General features: G+C 45.3%; 1 protein-coding gene across 3 annotated transcripts in view; it reads left to right on the top strand.

The window, feature by feature from the left end:
• The first annotated feature begins 6132 nt into the window (after window positions 1–6132).
• The window catches only part of lrrc4ba (leucine rich repeat containing 4Ba), a 34324-nt gene continuing 24526 nt past the window's right edge, over window positions 6133–15930 (top strand). The window contains exons 1-2 of one of the 3 annotated variants that reach the window (XM_069524486.1): window positions 6133–6897; window positions 11960–12051. The gene's annotated coding sequence lies outside the window, so the exon portion shown is untranslated. Of the gene's footprint in view, window positions 6898–11959; window positions 12052–12152; window positions 12194–15930 lie in introns of those variants that run through there. The other 2 variants (XM_069524485.1, XM_069524487.1) reach the window with 2 other exon arrangements.

The raw sequence follows: 15930 nt of genomic DNA, 5'->3' as shown, positions 1-15930 counted from the left end.
ATCTTTTTCATGCACATTAAACCACTCAGATATTTAGATACAGTGGCTTAATAATACATTCACTTTGTTGTGTTGTAGACTTAAATAGAGTTTCCATGGTTGAGCATCTGTCTAGCCTCAATAATCCTTCATCACAATTTGTAGGTATTTTTTACAAATCTATTAAAAGTCAAACTCACTGAAGCCGCTGTATAAACAAAAAAATGTTTTTATTATTTTTTTCGAGCAAAACTCCCCGACATCTTTTGATTAGACTTTATTAGAAGTAAGGATCTGATGCATTTTCTTTGATAAATGATAATTAACTTAATACATTTGGGGTTTTACTTGGTCTGACTAAACTAAAACTAAAGATGTGACTCTGAAAATTAGAAATAGGTGTTCCTCCTATGATAAATACATTTAATAATCAAGAAAATAATCAACAGATTAATCAACGATGGAACTCTTCGATCTTTGCAGCCCTACAGTGACCTTGTGCCTTGTCAGGAAGCACACACGATTTTTCCCTTTAATGTGTCAAAATCTCTAGATGATTGTTATTAAGTTCCATATTGCCTCGTGTGCACAGTGCAATGTTATTGTGCAAATGAAGATAACACTATGTTGTTCAATGAGATGGAGATAAATAACAGAACGTTTTACCATTAAAAGATCTTGGTTATAAAGTATGATTTTAGCTTCAGCCTCTCAAAATCAAAGAAAATCCCTCCAGCTTTAATATCTCCGCTGCTTGTAGTTTCTCCATATGTGACCTGCAAGTGTTCAGATACTCTTCCAACAGCGGCTGAAATCCAAATAGCGCTGTTTGTAGAAATATGGATGTGCCATTGATTTATTTTTGCAGCAGACACATCAAAGTGGATTCATCAGTCAGTAAAACCCATGAAAAAACCGAAGGGGTGAAGAAATAGTCATTTAAAAAATGTAACACAATAACAATAAAAAATACAAATGCTAAGTAAAAAATGAGTAAAAATACAATTACAACATGTAAAACCATACATTAGGTTTTATAACCTGCATTAAACTCACCGTCCAACTCACTCCCACTCCAATGGGACAATTTTCTGGGGGACTCTGTGGTGGCACCAGGAATCGTGTTGAAAAAAATCATCCTCTGTTGTTTTCAACTTTTCCAACCATGTAAAAACTGCGTCTGTGCACTGAGATAAAGACTCTGCTGTTTCAAATATGGGACGAAGCCGTTTTCCAAAGACTACACCGTTTTTTCTGAGGGGAAATCTCTCACTCACTGGGTGCGAGGCCAAGAACATGGAGGAAAGATCTCCCAATCCGGGCCAAAGTGGTGCTTTTGGTTTGGATCTGGCACCATCACCTTAAGCCAAAGATCAGTATAGAAATGCGACCTGATCTGCTTCATCATATCTCGGCCACTCGCATGAACAAAGCCACAGATCTGACAACTGCTCAGCACCCGTTGATGAGTCGGGTCTAACTGACCGACCTGTGTGGGAGAACTGGGAACTGAGGGGGTTTCCCACTCAAGAAAGGTTTCTGCCATTCTTGGAAGAGGCTGGAGAGACTAAAACTGAGTGGACCGTGTTACAGAGGCTGCCGTCTACACAAGCTCTGTGGTTTTGAAGATCTCGACCCCCTGGGATGTCATGTAGGGAGCTACTGTGGGAATGTGGAGAGGTGGCGCTGTTAGGAGGACTCATAAAAGCCATCTGGGCTTTGTACACCTGGAGAGAGAGCCACAGCGTGTTGTCTGTGGGTGGTGGGCTTTATCAAGTAATACTTGTACTGAAAGAGTCATGAGAATATTTCGATTTCAGTCAAATCTTCTTGTGCTGCAGGTGCTGCTTTTCCTCTGATGGGAAACTTATTGTATGGCAGCAGAATTTCCTATTTCTAAGACGAATAACACAAACTATATCAAAACCTCGGTTTTCTACCGAGGTAACTTTAGGGCAAAACTACTTTTTAGTTTCTCCTGAAGAACATCAGACATTGCTCAGCTCCCTATGGACACTCAAGTGTGCCACAAATGTGTAGACTCACTAAAGTATACTGCACTTCGAACATTGTAGCCAACAGTCTTAGGATACCTTAGATTTTCTTTAATTAGAGATCATTTTTCATCTTAATGCATCAAATACTTAATATTAATTTGTATAGATCATGAGAGAAGTGATTTAACACCCACATCTGATTGGTGAACTGTGTAATATGACAAAATTCTTTATAAAATAAACTTAAATTCATTTTTGGTTCTAACGGAAACTATTTTGTTCAGGCTGACTTTTTTTTTTTTTTTAAACTTAAACTGAATTCCCTAGAGTGACCTATTTTACCTCCAGATCCTGGTGGCTTCATCTCTGTAGACCATAATGCAATGCAGCAGCACTCACTCTGCTGCTGTAACTGTCCATTTCCGCAGCTAACGTTCGCTCCACGTTCACCTGCAGCTGAATGGAACACGTTCTGGCAGTTACTTGTGAAAGACGATCTAAGAGATGAAGCCCTGTTCCACATGTATAAAATATTTCCACCATATACATGGAGTGTGTAGAATGTTAATGTTGCTGCCCTCTGTAAAAATCCAGGAATGCAAACCAGATCTATCTCCCAAAGAAACACACAATGGAAATGCTGGACCTAACTTTAGGTGAAATAAATTATGGAGGACAGTGTAATTGCATTGATAATGATAAAAATAAATTGACAAACATTTACGTTATATATTTCATTTATATACAAACTGCCAAACCCAATTTTAGTTAATGTGTATTATAGCGGTAATAATATAAACATAGGACAAAGCGGTGGAGATCTCTCAACTATAAACTGTAAAATATTAAATATCTCAATAAAGAATGTGAGTAGGGGTATTTCCTTTAACATGCGGATTTATAACATATACATTAAATGTCTAATTAAAAGCATCGAGTGCACTTAACCTCAGTCATCCCTGAACACATCTTTACATATGATCGTAGCCTGGTCTGGTCTTTACTGTGAAGTGGTTTGGGTCAGAGCAACATTGGCCTGAATATAAAAAGCCCCTGCCACGTGTTGATCGTGTGGCATTTTGGCTGTTGTCTCACCCTGTCGTCACACGAGCAAAAGGCAGTGGACCAGTTTAAAGGCCAGTTAGGGAGGCTGTGGGCGAAAGATGAAGATTATACAGCCTGGTGGCAGGAGTGCTGCTCAGCATAATGGGGTTTATAGGCCTGGGGGCAGAGTTTGTTTTACGCCCTGCCGGAGGAGGTGATGACAGGAGCGAGCGATGGAGAAGCAGGAGAGACAGTCTGATTATTAAACCTTGCCACATGGAGAGTGGATGTGTTGTAAAGGTCCTGGTGGTGGATGACTTTAGCCGGCACATACGGAGGTGGAGGAAGGTGGCGGTCGGAGGAGCACATAACACCAAAAATTGGATTTTTCTTTGGGGGCCTGGTGGTTGAGGTCCACTTGGCCTGGGTGTGGGAAGATCAATGGCACTATCGGCCCTAATGGATGCGGTTGCCAGATAGGGCTGTTTCTGATAAGGGACGAGTATTGGCTTTAGTTGTGGAGACACAAGCTTGGTTAACTCTGTGTTTAAAAGAGCTTCTCCTTTCTCTGTGGGAGAAAACTTTGTGTTTCGGGGTGTACACAGGCATAAGCGTTCAAGCATTCAAGCCTCGCTCGCTAGTCACGGCAGCCCAAATGTTCAGTTTGGTATCACACAGGTTGGGATCCCTGCAGCCGGTGGCATGCTGTTTCACCATCAGATACGGATCAGGGCTCAGTTAGGGCCTCGGAGGCTGTGGAGGGTTTGGTCTTGAGATAGCGTGTGAGGTTGGAGGAGGGAGGGCAAGATGCAGAAAGGGCAGGAGGAGAAAGACAGTCGTTGTGTTCTTAACCCCAGCGGCGTATCTGCCCCACTTCCTCTCACCACGCCATTCCAGCACAGCGATGGCAGAGGTTTCACCCCAGGGCAGTAACTGCTGCTGAGGGCCCGGAACCTGAACATAACTCAGAGCAAAGACAGCGGCTGCATGTCTCTCCAACCAATATGCCAGCGCAGCACAACACACAGCAACACAAGGCTGAGGCACGGGGAGGCGTGAGCGGCCTTATCCATGGAGCAGGGGCAGAAATACTAGATGGCAAGCTTTCCGTCTTCATATGAGGCGCATTAATCCTCACAGTGGCTCCCATCTTTATTCATTTATCGGCCTGTGGTGTCCACTCAATCAGTGAGTTAAAGGCTGGCCTGATGGAGCGAGCCCTGCACACCCACCGGAGGAGAGGGAGGGGAGGTTTGTACTCCACAGCCTGAGCAGACACTGCAGTACAGAGATACAAACAGAGTGGGTTGGGGAGGAAGAGGAGGAAATGTGAGGGGGCTCGTTTAAATAATGAGGCAATGGGAGTGTGTGTGTGTGTGGGGGGGGGGTGACAACTGGAGGTGAAAAGAGAGCAGCCTTGCATCAAGAGTGAGCGAGATTGAGAGGTTCAAAGTAAAAGGGGGGGAGAGAACAGTCAATATGAAGAGCGAGTGGTGGGGGGAGATCCAGGACGACACCTCCACAGACTACTGAGGTATGTATGTGTGAGGGAGAGGGAGGGAGACGAGGAGGAGAGGGATGTGGTGGTGGTGGTGGAGAGTGTGTGAGAGTTAGAGAGAGGGAGGGATATCCACTGCACTGTTGTGTGACTAGAAATTTAATAGAGAGAGAGAGGGAGGGAGGCAGGAAGGCAGCAGGGGAGGGGGGAGTGAGAGAGAGAGAGAGGAAGGAGCGACGCAATGCAAAAGCAGCGAGTGGGAGCTGTTGTTGTTGGAATTACAGAGGACTGGGACGGGCTGTGGACGCTGCTAGACCCTCACTGCAGAGTGTGGAGCTGTGGGGAGGGGGGGTGAGGGTCAAGTGAGCGAGAACATATTGTGCATAAAGTGGAAAAGGGCAACCAAGGCCATGTGGCGTGTGTGTGTGTGTGTTTGTAATGTTTAATAAGAGAAACAGGTTGGCCACCCTGTTGCTGCATCTTGACTAAATATGTTAGGGTCAGTCATTACCTTGTTTCCCATCTACATCATGCTTCTCTGAGTGTGTGTGCATGTGTGTGTGTGTGTGAGTGAGTAATAGAGCAGTGCTGGAAGCAGGACACGTGTGAGGAGTGTGTGTGTGAGAACACGTGCCCGTGATGGAGAGCTGGCGTTGAGGTGCGAGGATGTGAGAAAGAGTGATCCTCGGAGTCTCGATATAGAACGTTATCAATCCAGCACTAATCACCCGTCTGAACACCCCACCACCTCCACTCGTCCCCCAACGTTCACCCATCGCTCTCCACCTCCCCCCTTCTTTCCCTCTGCTATCTGATGGACGCACCCACCCACCCACCTACCCGCCACTCTTGCATCCTCGTGAAGACGTCCCGCTTAGGTGATTGACAACTCAACCCTGACCAGATCTGTGACCTTAACCTGACCTTAACCCCCCCCCCCCCCACACACACACACACACACACACACACACACACACACACACACTCTCTTACTTTACATGAATTACATAATTTCTCACTTTCTTTGAAAATGAACTCTCGCACACTCACTCACCCTCTCTACCTCAGCAATGTCAGTCAATACATGCTGTATATATAGAGAGAGAGATAGATATATATTTGATGGGAGCTGCAATGGCAAGCAGGACGCAAATCCAATGAGGCGGTGCTGTACAGGTGGGTGTATGTGTGTGCTTGAGCGTTGCCAAGGGAACCGGCCAAGCAGCAAATGTCCCTTGTAACAAGCTGTAAACACCACCATCATCGTATTATAGAGACATGAGCGTATGGACACATGTCAGGACTCAAATGCTACATAAAACAAAATGAGACAAAATGTGCAGTTTAACACTGTAGAGGAGAACTGTGGGGTTCATACAGCTAATTATAATTATAATCATTGTGAGGATTATTATTGCCATTAGAGCTGATGCTTGTGTCTTATGTCATCTAATGTTGATATTTAAACGCAATGGCTTGTGTGCAGGTCTGGTGCAAGGTGCATGGTCTGCAGAGAGCATTGTGATGTTTGTTTGGTTATTTGCATGTAAAACAAAGAGAAGGATGCAGTAAATAAATATATTAAGCTGCATTTTCACTGTCCCAGCAGCAGCAGCAGCAGCAGCAGCAGCAGCGGTGCAGCCTGACATCCCCTCACCGTCCTGCAGCAGTGGTTCCATCCACCTGAAGATTTCTGAGACAATTCTCATTACCAGCGGTGGCAGCGCAGCACCTGGAGAGGGTGAATCAATCTGTGGGAGAAAGAAAAGAGAGAGGAGAGAAACAGTGAGGGAGATAGAGGGGGAGACAGAGGAGAGAGAGAAGAGGGAAACGGTGTGTGAGAGAGAGAATCAGTGAGGGAGACAGAGGAGAGAGAGGGAGAGAGGGAAACAGTGAGGGAGACAGAGGAGAGAGAGAGAGAGAGAAACAGTGAGGGAGACAGAGGAGAGAGAGAGGGAGAGGGAAACAGTGAAGGAGACAGGAGAGAGAGAGAGAGAGAGAGAGAGAGAGAGAGAGAGAGAGAGAGAGGGAAACAGTGAAGGAGACAGGAGAGATAGAGAGAGAGAGAGGGAAACAGTGAAGGAGACAGGAGAGAGGGAGAGAGAAGAGAGGGAAACGGTGAGGGAGACAGAGGAGAGAGAGAGAGGAGGGAAACGGTGAGAGAGAGAGGATAGAGAGAGAGAGGGGAGAGAGGGAGACAGAGGAGAGAGGGAGAGAGAGAGGGAGGAGAGAGGGAAACAGTGAGGGAGTGAGGGAGAGAGAGAGAGAGAGGAGAAGACTCTTCTCTGCAGTGGAATACTCGCTGGTTTGAGGGAAGGCGAAGCTCTCGGAGTTATCGGAGCTCAGATGCGTTTCAGGAGCGGATCGTGGAATAAAAAGGTAAGACAGACGATGACATCCACACAGACGTGATGCACACGCATGTGCGCCCGTTCTCCTGTTGGTCATGCGTGTCTGTGCGTGCGTGCATGTGTGCGTAACCGGACAGTTTGTGTATTTGCCACAAAACTACTAATTAGAAATCCTTGTCCACGATGTGGTGTGCGCGCCCGCGTCCGTGTGCTGGTGTGCGGCTCAGGGTTGACATGTTCGACGCGTGTGAGAGAATTCTTTTGGAGATCAATACATTTCTGATTGCTTTATCAATACGCACGATTTCAAACTTTTTCAACGCCCTCATCGTTGTAATTGTGAGTCTTTTCTGTTTTCTTTCCAGATGTGCTTGTGAATACTAGTTGATAACACTAATCTAACCTTGGCGTTAGCCGGAGCCTCCACTGGAGCACAAGCTGTTGACAGGGTTTAATGTGTGATCCGGTTTACGCGCAGCTCTCACTCACACACACTCAATCCAAACCTGCCTAATCGCACCAGTTTACAGTGTTAATTTGTGCGTCGGGGGCTCGGTTACCCTCGGTGGCCCCTGCACGATGACCCCAGATTTGGAGGAAAAAATGCGCAGCCACCTTGCGGCTTATGCGCGGTGGGTTAAGCTCTGAGTCAGAGCCCGGGATCCCTCAGGCTGGAGAACAAGGAGCAGATAGATTAGGACAGATGAATGAAGATCTACTGCCTCTATCTGCAACACAATGATACGGTTATGAGAGGATTTAAATGCTAATGTGCAGTGTTTCAGGGAAATCCGAGCAGGCTGGGAACTGGCGGGAGGAGGTGTGTGTGCGTGTGTGTGTGTGATGTGGACCAGCCGGATGATCTCCTGAGTTTTATGATAGACAGAATAAGTTATTAATGGTGGAAGGTGAAGTGGGGCACTGGGGCAGGATTTGACAAGAGAGGGGTGTGGGCTCCAACATGGAGAGACATGGAGATGATGCACTATAAGAACCCCCCCCCCCCCCCCCCCCCCCCCCAAATCCTCCTCACTCTGCAAGTTTTTCCATCTGAAGGAAATTGTGGTGCTGAGCTTTAAAGCATCTCTGCCAGACGCTGTTCTGGACAATGGATGTGGTGTCATTTTTGATGTTCTTTTATCCCCCACGGGACGATTATTCTCTTCTGTTTTGCTGCTTGTATTTTACGACCTGTGTTTTTTATTCATGCGCCCATATTAGGTTTTATGCTTGTTACAGTACCTGTAAACTCCTACACCGTCGTAGCCCAGCCGTCAAATGAGAGACCACGACACATACCATTTACGAGCCCCTGCTTCAAGACATATTCTCTCCATTAGATCCAAAATAGACCCAGTGATGTAAAACTTTAAGAGGACGGTATACTTTTATGTAGCCTGTGAAAGTATGTATTTTATCCACTCGTATTGTGGTGGCACTGAGTTCATATAGTGAGGAAGTGAGGCTTCATTCTCAGCTGATCATTTGTGCAACAGCACCAGTCACTGCAAGGCCTCGGCTTCATGACAGGCTTGTCACATGGTATCATAATTAAAAAGCAAGGCTGGGCTCAAGGAAGTGCATCAACTATCAAGATGCAAAAATGAGGCCAAAATATCAGTATCACTAACCTTTTTCTGCTAGTCGAAACCAACGCGTTACCAAATGATTTCAAACCTTGGTCAGGTAACTTAAAGCCGACCATTTATGAGAGACCAGCCACTGTCAGGGAAACAAAGTATTTATTTAACATCTGTGATGTGTTTTTTAACGTCGGAGGGATTTAAACTCCTCCAAGCCTCATTCGGGAAATTGGTGGCAGAGAAATTCAAGAGCACATTGTCCTGAATAAGTAAAGGAAGTGGAAGTGGAGGGAATCTTTTGCACGACTAAGGCCCATTCAGCTTTTTAAATCCTGAAGGTGCAAAGCCTCGCCACCTCTTGACCTAATATGCATGTTATTAAAATTGAACAATGTCACGATTCACAAGGAAAGGTTAACATGGATTAGTTAATGGGATGCATGTGGAATGTTTTATTCAGTTTTATTCCTCCTTTAGGGATTCTGCCCCTGTAACAGGCTCCACATTCAGACCCACTGGAGGCTTCAGTCTCTTCATCGTGGCGGACAAAGGGAAAGATGTGGCAAAATTATCAATTACAACATGTGAGAAAAGTATAACCATCAAACATTATTTTAATAACTTGGATCCACTTTTATTCCTCTGCAGCGGGTGGAGGGAAAAAAACATCTTTTTTAACTTTTCCACCATGATCTTACCTGGTCATCTTACTAATTTTAACTGTCATCTGCTAATTTTAACACATAGGTGCACATGTCCCACAAAACCGAGCGCAGAGTCCTTCCTGGGTTGCAAATTAAACAGTGGTTGATTGATTTCAGTCATCTGAGGAATCAGGCCAGGCCGCGTTTTAATTTTCCGAGGCTCACAACTTATGCATGGCCGATGAGCTTGATGAAAACAAGCAAGCAGGTTAACAGGGACATGGTAAATTACACTTGCACACCTGGCCTAGAGGGAAGGTGTGACTTTGAGATAATGCTCGGCCCTCCCCTGCTCCACCGCCGTTGGATTTGTGGAGCCATTGCGATTTATTTCCGGAAGAGATGTGAAGAAGTCGCAGCAAATTCTCCGAAACCAAACACACGAGGTGGGAAAGGGCACGGGAGGAGTCCAGCATATAAATGATTACCCCCAAAACATGGCCCAATGTCAATGATTTGTGCGTCTCTCAAATGACGCCGGGATGCTTTCAATCTGTTTTGTCTACTTTGCCTTTCCTCGTCCCCGTACTGTACTTAAAAGGACAAAGGACTGCATTAATTCTGAGGGACATCTCTGCTGCTACATTAAAATGCAAAGAGTGAAACTGTTGCCCTAAATTTGGTGTCTGTGTGCGCATGCTTTTGGGCATGCACGTGTTTTAATGCACATTTCTGTGTGTGGCAGAGAGCCAGAGAGAGACAGATTATAGATGACACTAAAACTGCTCTAATCAGGGCAAGCTGGTCGCTGATCTCTTCATAGGGCGAGGGTGTCATTGATTGATGGCTGCACGACTTGCTGATGTACACAGGTTGAAGGGTGAGGAGAGACTCGCTGATCAGCAGGAGAGGCTGAAAATTGAGGGAACAACCTCCGGCTGTCCCTTAATAATGCAGCACTACAAGCCCCCCCTCCCCTCCGATCTGAGACACTGGGATCATATCACACATGTCGCTGTCGGCCACCACGTGCTGAAGCCATGCCTTAACCCGCAGACGGAGATCTGAGATTCTGTTTTTGCGCATGATATGGCACAATTTGAATCTCGGTAACCAGGGGGACAGGAGTGCATGAGCACTGACCCATCCGCAGCAGAAATGCTAAGCTGCCTATGATGGCTGGGTGGGTATAATTAGCCAAGATTGGTTGATTGAGTTTCCCCATCCAGACCTGGGTGTTGGCCCTTCGGGGATCATGATGTCTGCCCGGATATTAATTATTGAATAATAGTTGGAAGAACAGCAATGGTTAATGACACAAAATGAATGCAATAATCCATTGAATTGACATAATTAGAAATGGAGAGATTTCCCCAGAGGAATATATCCTCATCATGACCTGAAGTGGAGAGGGATGCCTGGAAAGTGGACCGAAGCGATTCATTTCCCTTCCCTACTCGTGTCCTGTGTGTCAGTGCTCTGCCAAATATCTTCTCATCTGTTTAGGGAAGATGGTCCAAAAGTGGCCATGCGCTCGCGTGTCATCGCAGTAACTCCGCAGACTGAGACAGTCCGGACGCAGTTGGGTGCGTGCCGTTTGAAATGAGCCGGCCAGGGAGAGAGCGGTCAGCCCTGCGTGACTGATATTGAGTTTGGCAAAGAGAGGAGATATTATCTTCTCCTGGTTAGATTAAGTATTAGTAAATGTGATTGGGTAATGAAGGCGGTCAGGCCTCGGTGACCACCACGCTTTGCGGCTACTGCCAGCTTGGCTGCGTCTCGGCACAGAGTCTTGAGGGAGTTTGTTTCGGGTCAGTGACGGCATAAGAGCTCAATACAGCATTGCAGAGTCAGGCTAAGGCCTTTCCTCTGTCTGCCTCACTGACTGGCTGTGCTGGCTGGAGGCACAACGGTAGTGGCATACTGATGCTGCTGATGATGACAGTATAAATATTGATGATGTAGATGGCAAGAAACAGATACTGCATGAGAGCAGTAAACATTAAATTATAACTCTGATGACCAAAGTGTGATGCTTAACAGGTTTTTTTTGTTGTTGTTGTTATTTTTTCCTCTCCCTGTGATTCAATTCTGACACAGACAGGTTTGGTTTTCACGGCACTCCGAGAGATCACGATGAGGCTCCCGGAGAGAAGCGTGGGCGCTCTGTCGCACAAGAACCAGACGTCCTTTTTGGATCTGGTTGGAGGTTGTCGTATTTTCAGGGGCGGCAATTTGGTGATGTCACAATGAGATGGTGGCGATGAGACATGCCAGGAACAGTCCCCGGAGGCTGCTAAGGGCCACGGAGGAAGTAGTTAGGGAAGCTACGCCCCATCGACGTGATAAATCACAGATTGGGCCGTGCGGTTGGGACGATTACTCTCAGTGCCATCACGTGAACCCGTACATGCCTTCGCTATTTGTTTTCCAAGTCCCTGGACTCTCCGCGATATATGTAGAGTGTTGACTCAGTTGTACGAGTTTATTTATATATTTTGCCCTTCTTGCACTTTTCTGTCGTCATATTGAATTGGGAGGTGCAGTGGCGAGGCATCCAGGCTCAAATTTCACTGTGTGGACGATTGAAACTTTGGTGGATAATTGGTGAGGTAAGGTGAATGTGATGTGCCATACCTAAAGCCCGAGTGAGTCCTAATTTGGACATTTTATTAAAAGTTGGAAGTCATAACAGCCTATCAGGAGAATTGAGAGCCAATTTTGCTCTCAGCTGTGTGCCTCTGGTGACCTCTGTCTAATGACATAGCAAACTAACCTGCAGATAACTACAGTCATCAGTCACTGACCTCCTCAGAAGCGTGGTCGTCTGGAAGTTTACAGAGACTTTTCCATCACGTTGCAGGGTTTACTGAAGTGGCGCCCCGCTTTGGGAGCTGCAGAGCAGGGCCGCGGACACCCCGAGCCCCCGCCAACGTGACGGAGACACGCAAGATGGTGAGTGGTTACTATGGCAGGTTACTATGGCAACCTCAGGTCTCTGTGAGAGCTTCCATTTCGCACAGCGTGGGAGAGAGAGGGAGAGGGGTGGAGAGAAGAACCCGCAGAGAGGGGAAGGGTGCAGAAATCGGCAGAGGAGGTGAGGTGTGGAAATAAACATGCCGTAGGTAAGGGAAGGGGGCGCAGAGTGGAGCAGTTGCGGAGGTTCTAAGCGGAGAAAAAGTGATGGAGAGGTGTGAGTGATGGGGTGAGACTGAGGTATGAGAGGAGCTGATCGGAGGGCAAGGAGGACGATCACATGGCCCGCTAGACCAGATCTGCATCGCATCCACGCATATGCTGGAATATTTCGACGGTGCTCTGTAATCATTCTGCGGCTGCACAGTGTGTTTCCACTCTTTATCTCTCCTTCTCTCCCCCTTCCTTCTCGTTCCTCTCCCTCACCTCACTGATTTAGTCGGCAAGGCGCTCGGCTGCGAGAGACATTGTGTCAGTCTTGGTGACTGGTCTCCATGGAGACGTCCATCAGTCAGTCCGTGTCAGCGTTTCGTGGGCAAAGCCTTATCGTGTTTGTCAGTGTGAGTGTTTATCTGTCTGTGTATTAGTCAGTGTGTCACTCATACAGAAGGCTGGGGCGAGGCCTGGATCGATGGGAGCCAACACAGTGTTGCTTATCATGCATGCACGCACACGCTGTTTGTTTGTTTGTTTGTTTGTAAAAAGGCAGCCATCTATACAAGAAACTGTAAGTTCTGGTGGACGGTCAAGGTGCCGGAGATGCACTGACAGATGGACACATAATTAAGCGTATGCACCTCTGCTCCACATGTTGCACCACACTGTCTGAATGTTTATTTCCCTTTCTGTTTTTTCCCTCCTCAGAAATCCTAATTAGACACAGAGCCCCCCCGCTACACTGTAAAATCTGTTGCCGCACACTGCACACCTCGTTACACAACCTGCTTTTTTCATGTGATTTAATGTTGTGTTAACTTGTGTGGTATAGCAACATGACACTGAAGTCATTGAAATGAATAATGGAGCGTTTTAGCATTAGCTCTCTTTTTTGACACTTGCATACAGACACGTGAACTCACGCTGCCATTTTACCATGTTTGTGTGTAATATAGTTTTAACCTTGACTTATATTTTAAGTTATTGTTGTTAATGTTTAATTCTCATTTTCTGATGTGTGGCTTCAGGGGAGGCAACACCTCCATTTGTAGAATCTTGTACTGATGACCTTGACCTTGAGTATTAAGGGAACTTGAAATCCTTGAGACGACATTGCTTATTTTGATTAGAAGCTCATGTGTTTGCACGTTTAACACGCTCACGTGGAGCACCTGGGTGGAGTGTGTGCATGATGGGACAATTTAAGGGGTTTAATTTGAACTTAACAAAATCCACCTATTAACAGGAGCACTGCATGAAGAGGAAAAGTTAGGACCATTCCAATGGCCTGTGACTGAAGTTACTTTTGTTGCCTTTACATTATTTACTTAAAAATGACTTGATGAATATTATATATTTTGTTGACTCATGTAATTACATTCATCCAAAAAGTTTTTTTTTGCCCGTCTCTGCTATAACTTCAAATGATCTACGATGAAGGAAAAACATGCTGCTAGCCAGTTAGCCACTCAGCTGTTTAGTCCTTCCACTGTTTGTGTTGATCACTTGTAATGAATCGCGACGAATTGCTGCGTCACATGAATAAAACATTAACTTATTCATAAACATGATTTGCGCCTGAGTTACACCAATGATCCCAAGCTGCTTTACAATGTCATAAAACGTGGTCTTTTGTATTGTTTTGAAGTTTCATATTGTATGTTTAATATCGTCACAAAGATTTCTGAGTTTTAATAATGATCATCAATCAGAATAATTTAGTAATGACCACACAATCAAGTCTGTGGAATTCTTCGGTGCAGACTGATAAAGCTCATATTTACTTTAAAAAAATCACAAAGACATCGTCATAGACAGTGATGACACTGGACAATACGTAGACAGGATCATTTCATATACAGTAGAGTGCAACTCAACTTGAGTGTATGTCCATCATGGTTGTTGCAAGGACATCAGAGTCCTTATGGTTGTGGGGGAAACTTTTTGAAATGAGACAATTTGGTGGATAAAGATCTGTTGCGCCTCTTAGATCATAACAGTCAAAACAGATGGTAAGCAGGATTGGAGACATCAGAGAATTTCTGTGCCCCTGTGATGGTGTGTTTGTGATGTAGTGATTCAATTGATGTGAGGGGGGGGGGTGCCAGTGATCTTTGATGATTTGTCGACCATGCATTGTATTTTTTGACGTGATTGACTGTTAAGGCTGCCGTACCAGACTGTTATGTGCCTTCATTGATGCCTGTGTAGAACTGGAGGAGGAGGTTCTGTTTGATTTTGAACATTTCGCTCCTCTTCTAGCCAACATTGAATCATTGCAGAAGTTTTAGAAATTACTAAATCATCCTATCCGGTGCCAGGCCCAGCTGAGCCCTCTTTCCAACCCACATACCCCAACCAATGAACCAGCTTTACTCCCAACTGAAGAGGGAAGTGGGCAGCTTTGAGCTGAATCATGTGTCAGTTGGTATAATGGCAGGAGGTTCGTGAGGATTTCTTAACTTTACTATAATAAATAGAAAATAAAAAAATAGAAATGGTTAGATCCTTATCAAAGAGAAGAATTCACACACTGTAGTTTCCCACACAATCATAATCGTCCTCTTGCACCAACATCACATCCTGTTTTAATTCCAATTTTACAACTGCTTATTTTCTACTTTAGAATATTTATGCTCACTTTCTTCTTTTGTTTGTTATATTATTCTGCAGAGGCTAATGTACATTTCAGTTGTATTTATTAAAGCCTACATTAAAAATTAAATGTTTGCCCTAAAAGCCACCTTAAGCACATTTCTTATAGAGTTTGTCAGTTCTGCATCAAATATTCCACTTGATGTGCAGAAAGGTGCATGCATGTCTGCACACTGTTTTCAGGACTAGTGTGGTGGTGGGGCCCACTGTGACATTTGTTTATGGGCCTCAAAATCCCTGGCAGCGCCCCTGCCGTGTACCTCTGCAACTGCACTTTGAGAATCAGGGAGCTGTGTCTTGGTATGTGGTTGGTCAGCACACCCGTCTCTGACCATTAGATTCATATTTAATAACAAGAGTGCACACTCTGGGGCACTGCACCACCTAAATGGTGCAAAATATAAATCCCCTCAGAGTGCGTTACACACAAATTACTGAAAAAAACCGCAGAGGATGACACTTACTGTACGTGCTGCTCCGGAGAAGCTCAAAAAGGAAACTGCAGTGAAAATAATGGAAGATAAATTAAGCATTGCCCAGACAATGTGTTCAATCCAATATTTGTATTTTTCAATGTTTAAAAGAGTCAAACCACATAATAATCACAATTATGTTTATATTAGTGTATAATCACCTAAAACTAGTAATCATTGTTCTCATTACCTTTGAATGATCCCTGATCAGCAGCCGCTCCTCTTGCATGGAGTCTGCCATGTTGCACCATGTTTCTACAGAAGCTCAGAATGGACAAATCTAACACTGGCTTTAAACAGTGTCTTTTGCATTCTTACTTTACCAACAGGTTTCCATAGTTTCTACACACTTGGAAGGGGACGGTGAGGTGAAGGGGTATTCAGTTAGTTGCAAGATTTACCTACACCACTATATCCCACACACTGAATCTTTCATACATGAGGTCACCTTATTAGCTGTGTATTCAGGCTTCATCCGTCGGAGGATGCGGTCCACCCATCCCATATAGACAGCCTCCTCCATGGGCCGTGTAGACTGCAAAGTCAGAACCAAAGTGAGTGTCCACAGACAATT

This window comes from Paralichthys olivaceus, chromosome 5 (assembly GCF_024713975.1).
Source record: "Paralichthys olivaceus isolate ysfri-2021 chromosome 5, ASM2471397v2, whole genome shotgun sequence".
Taxonomy (NCBI): Eukaryota; Metazoa; Chordata; class Actinopteri; order Pleuronectiformes; family Paralichthyidae; genus Paralichthys; species Paralichthys olivaceus.
The sequence above is the reverse complement of the archived record's forward strand: the minus strand, read 5'-3'. Positions and strand labels throughout refer to the sequence as shown.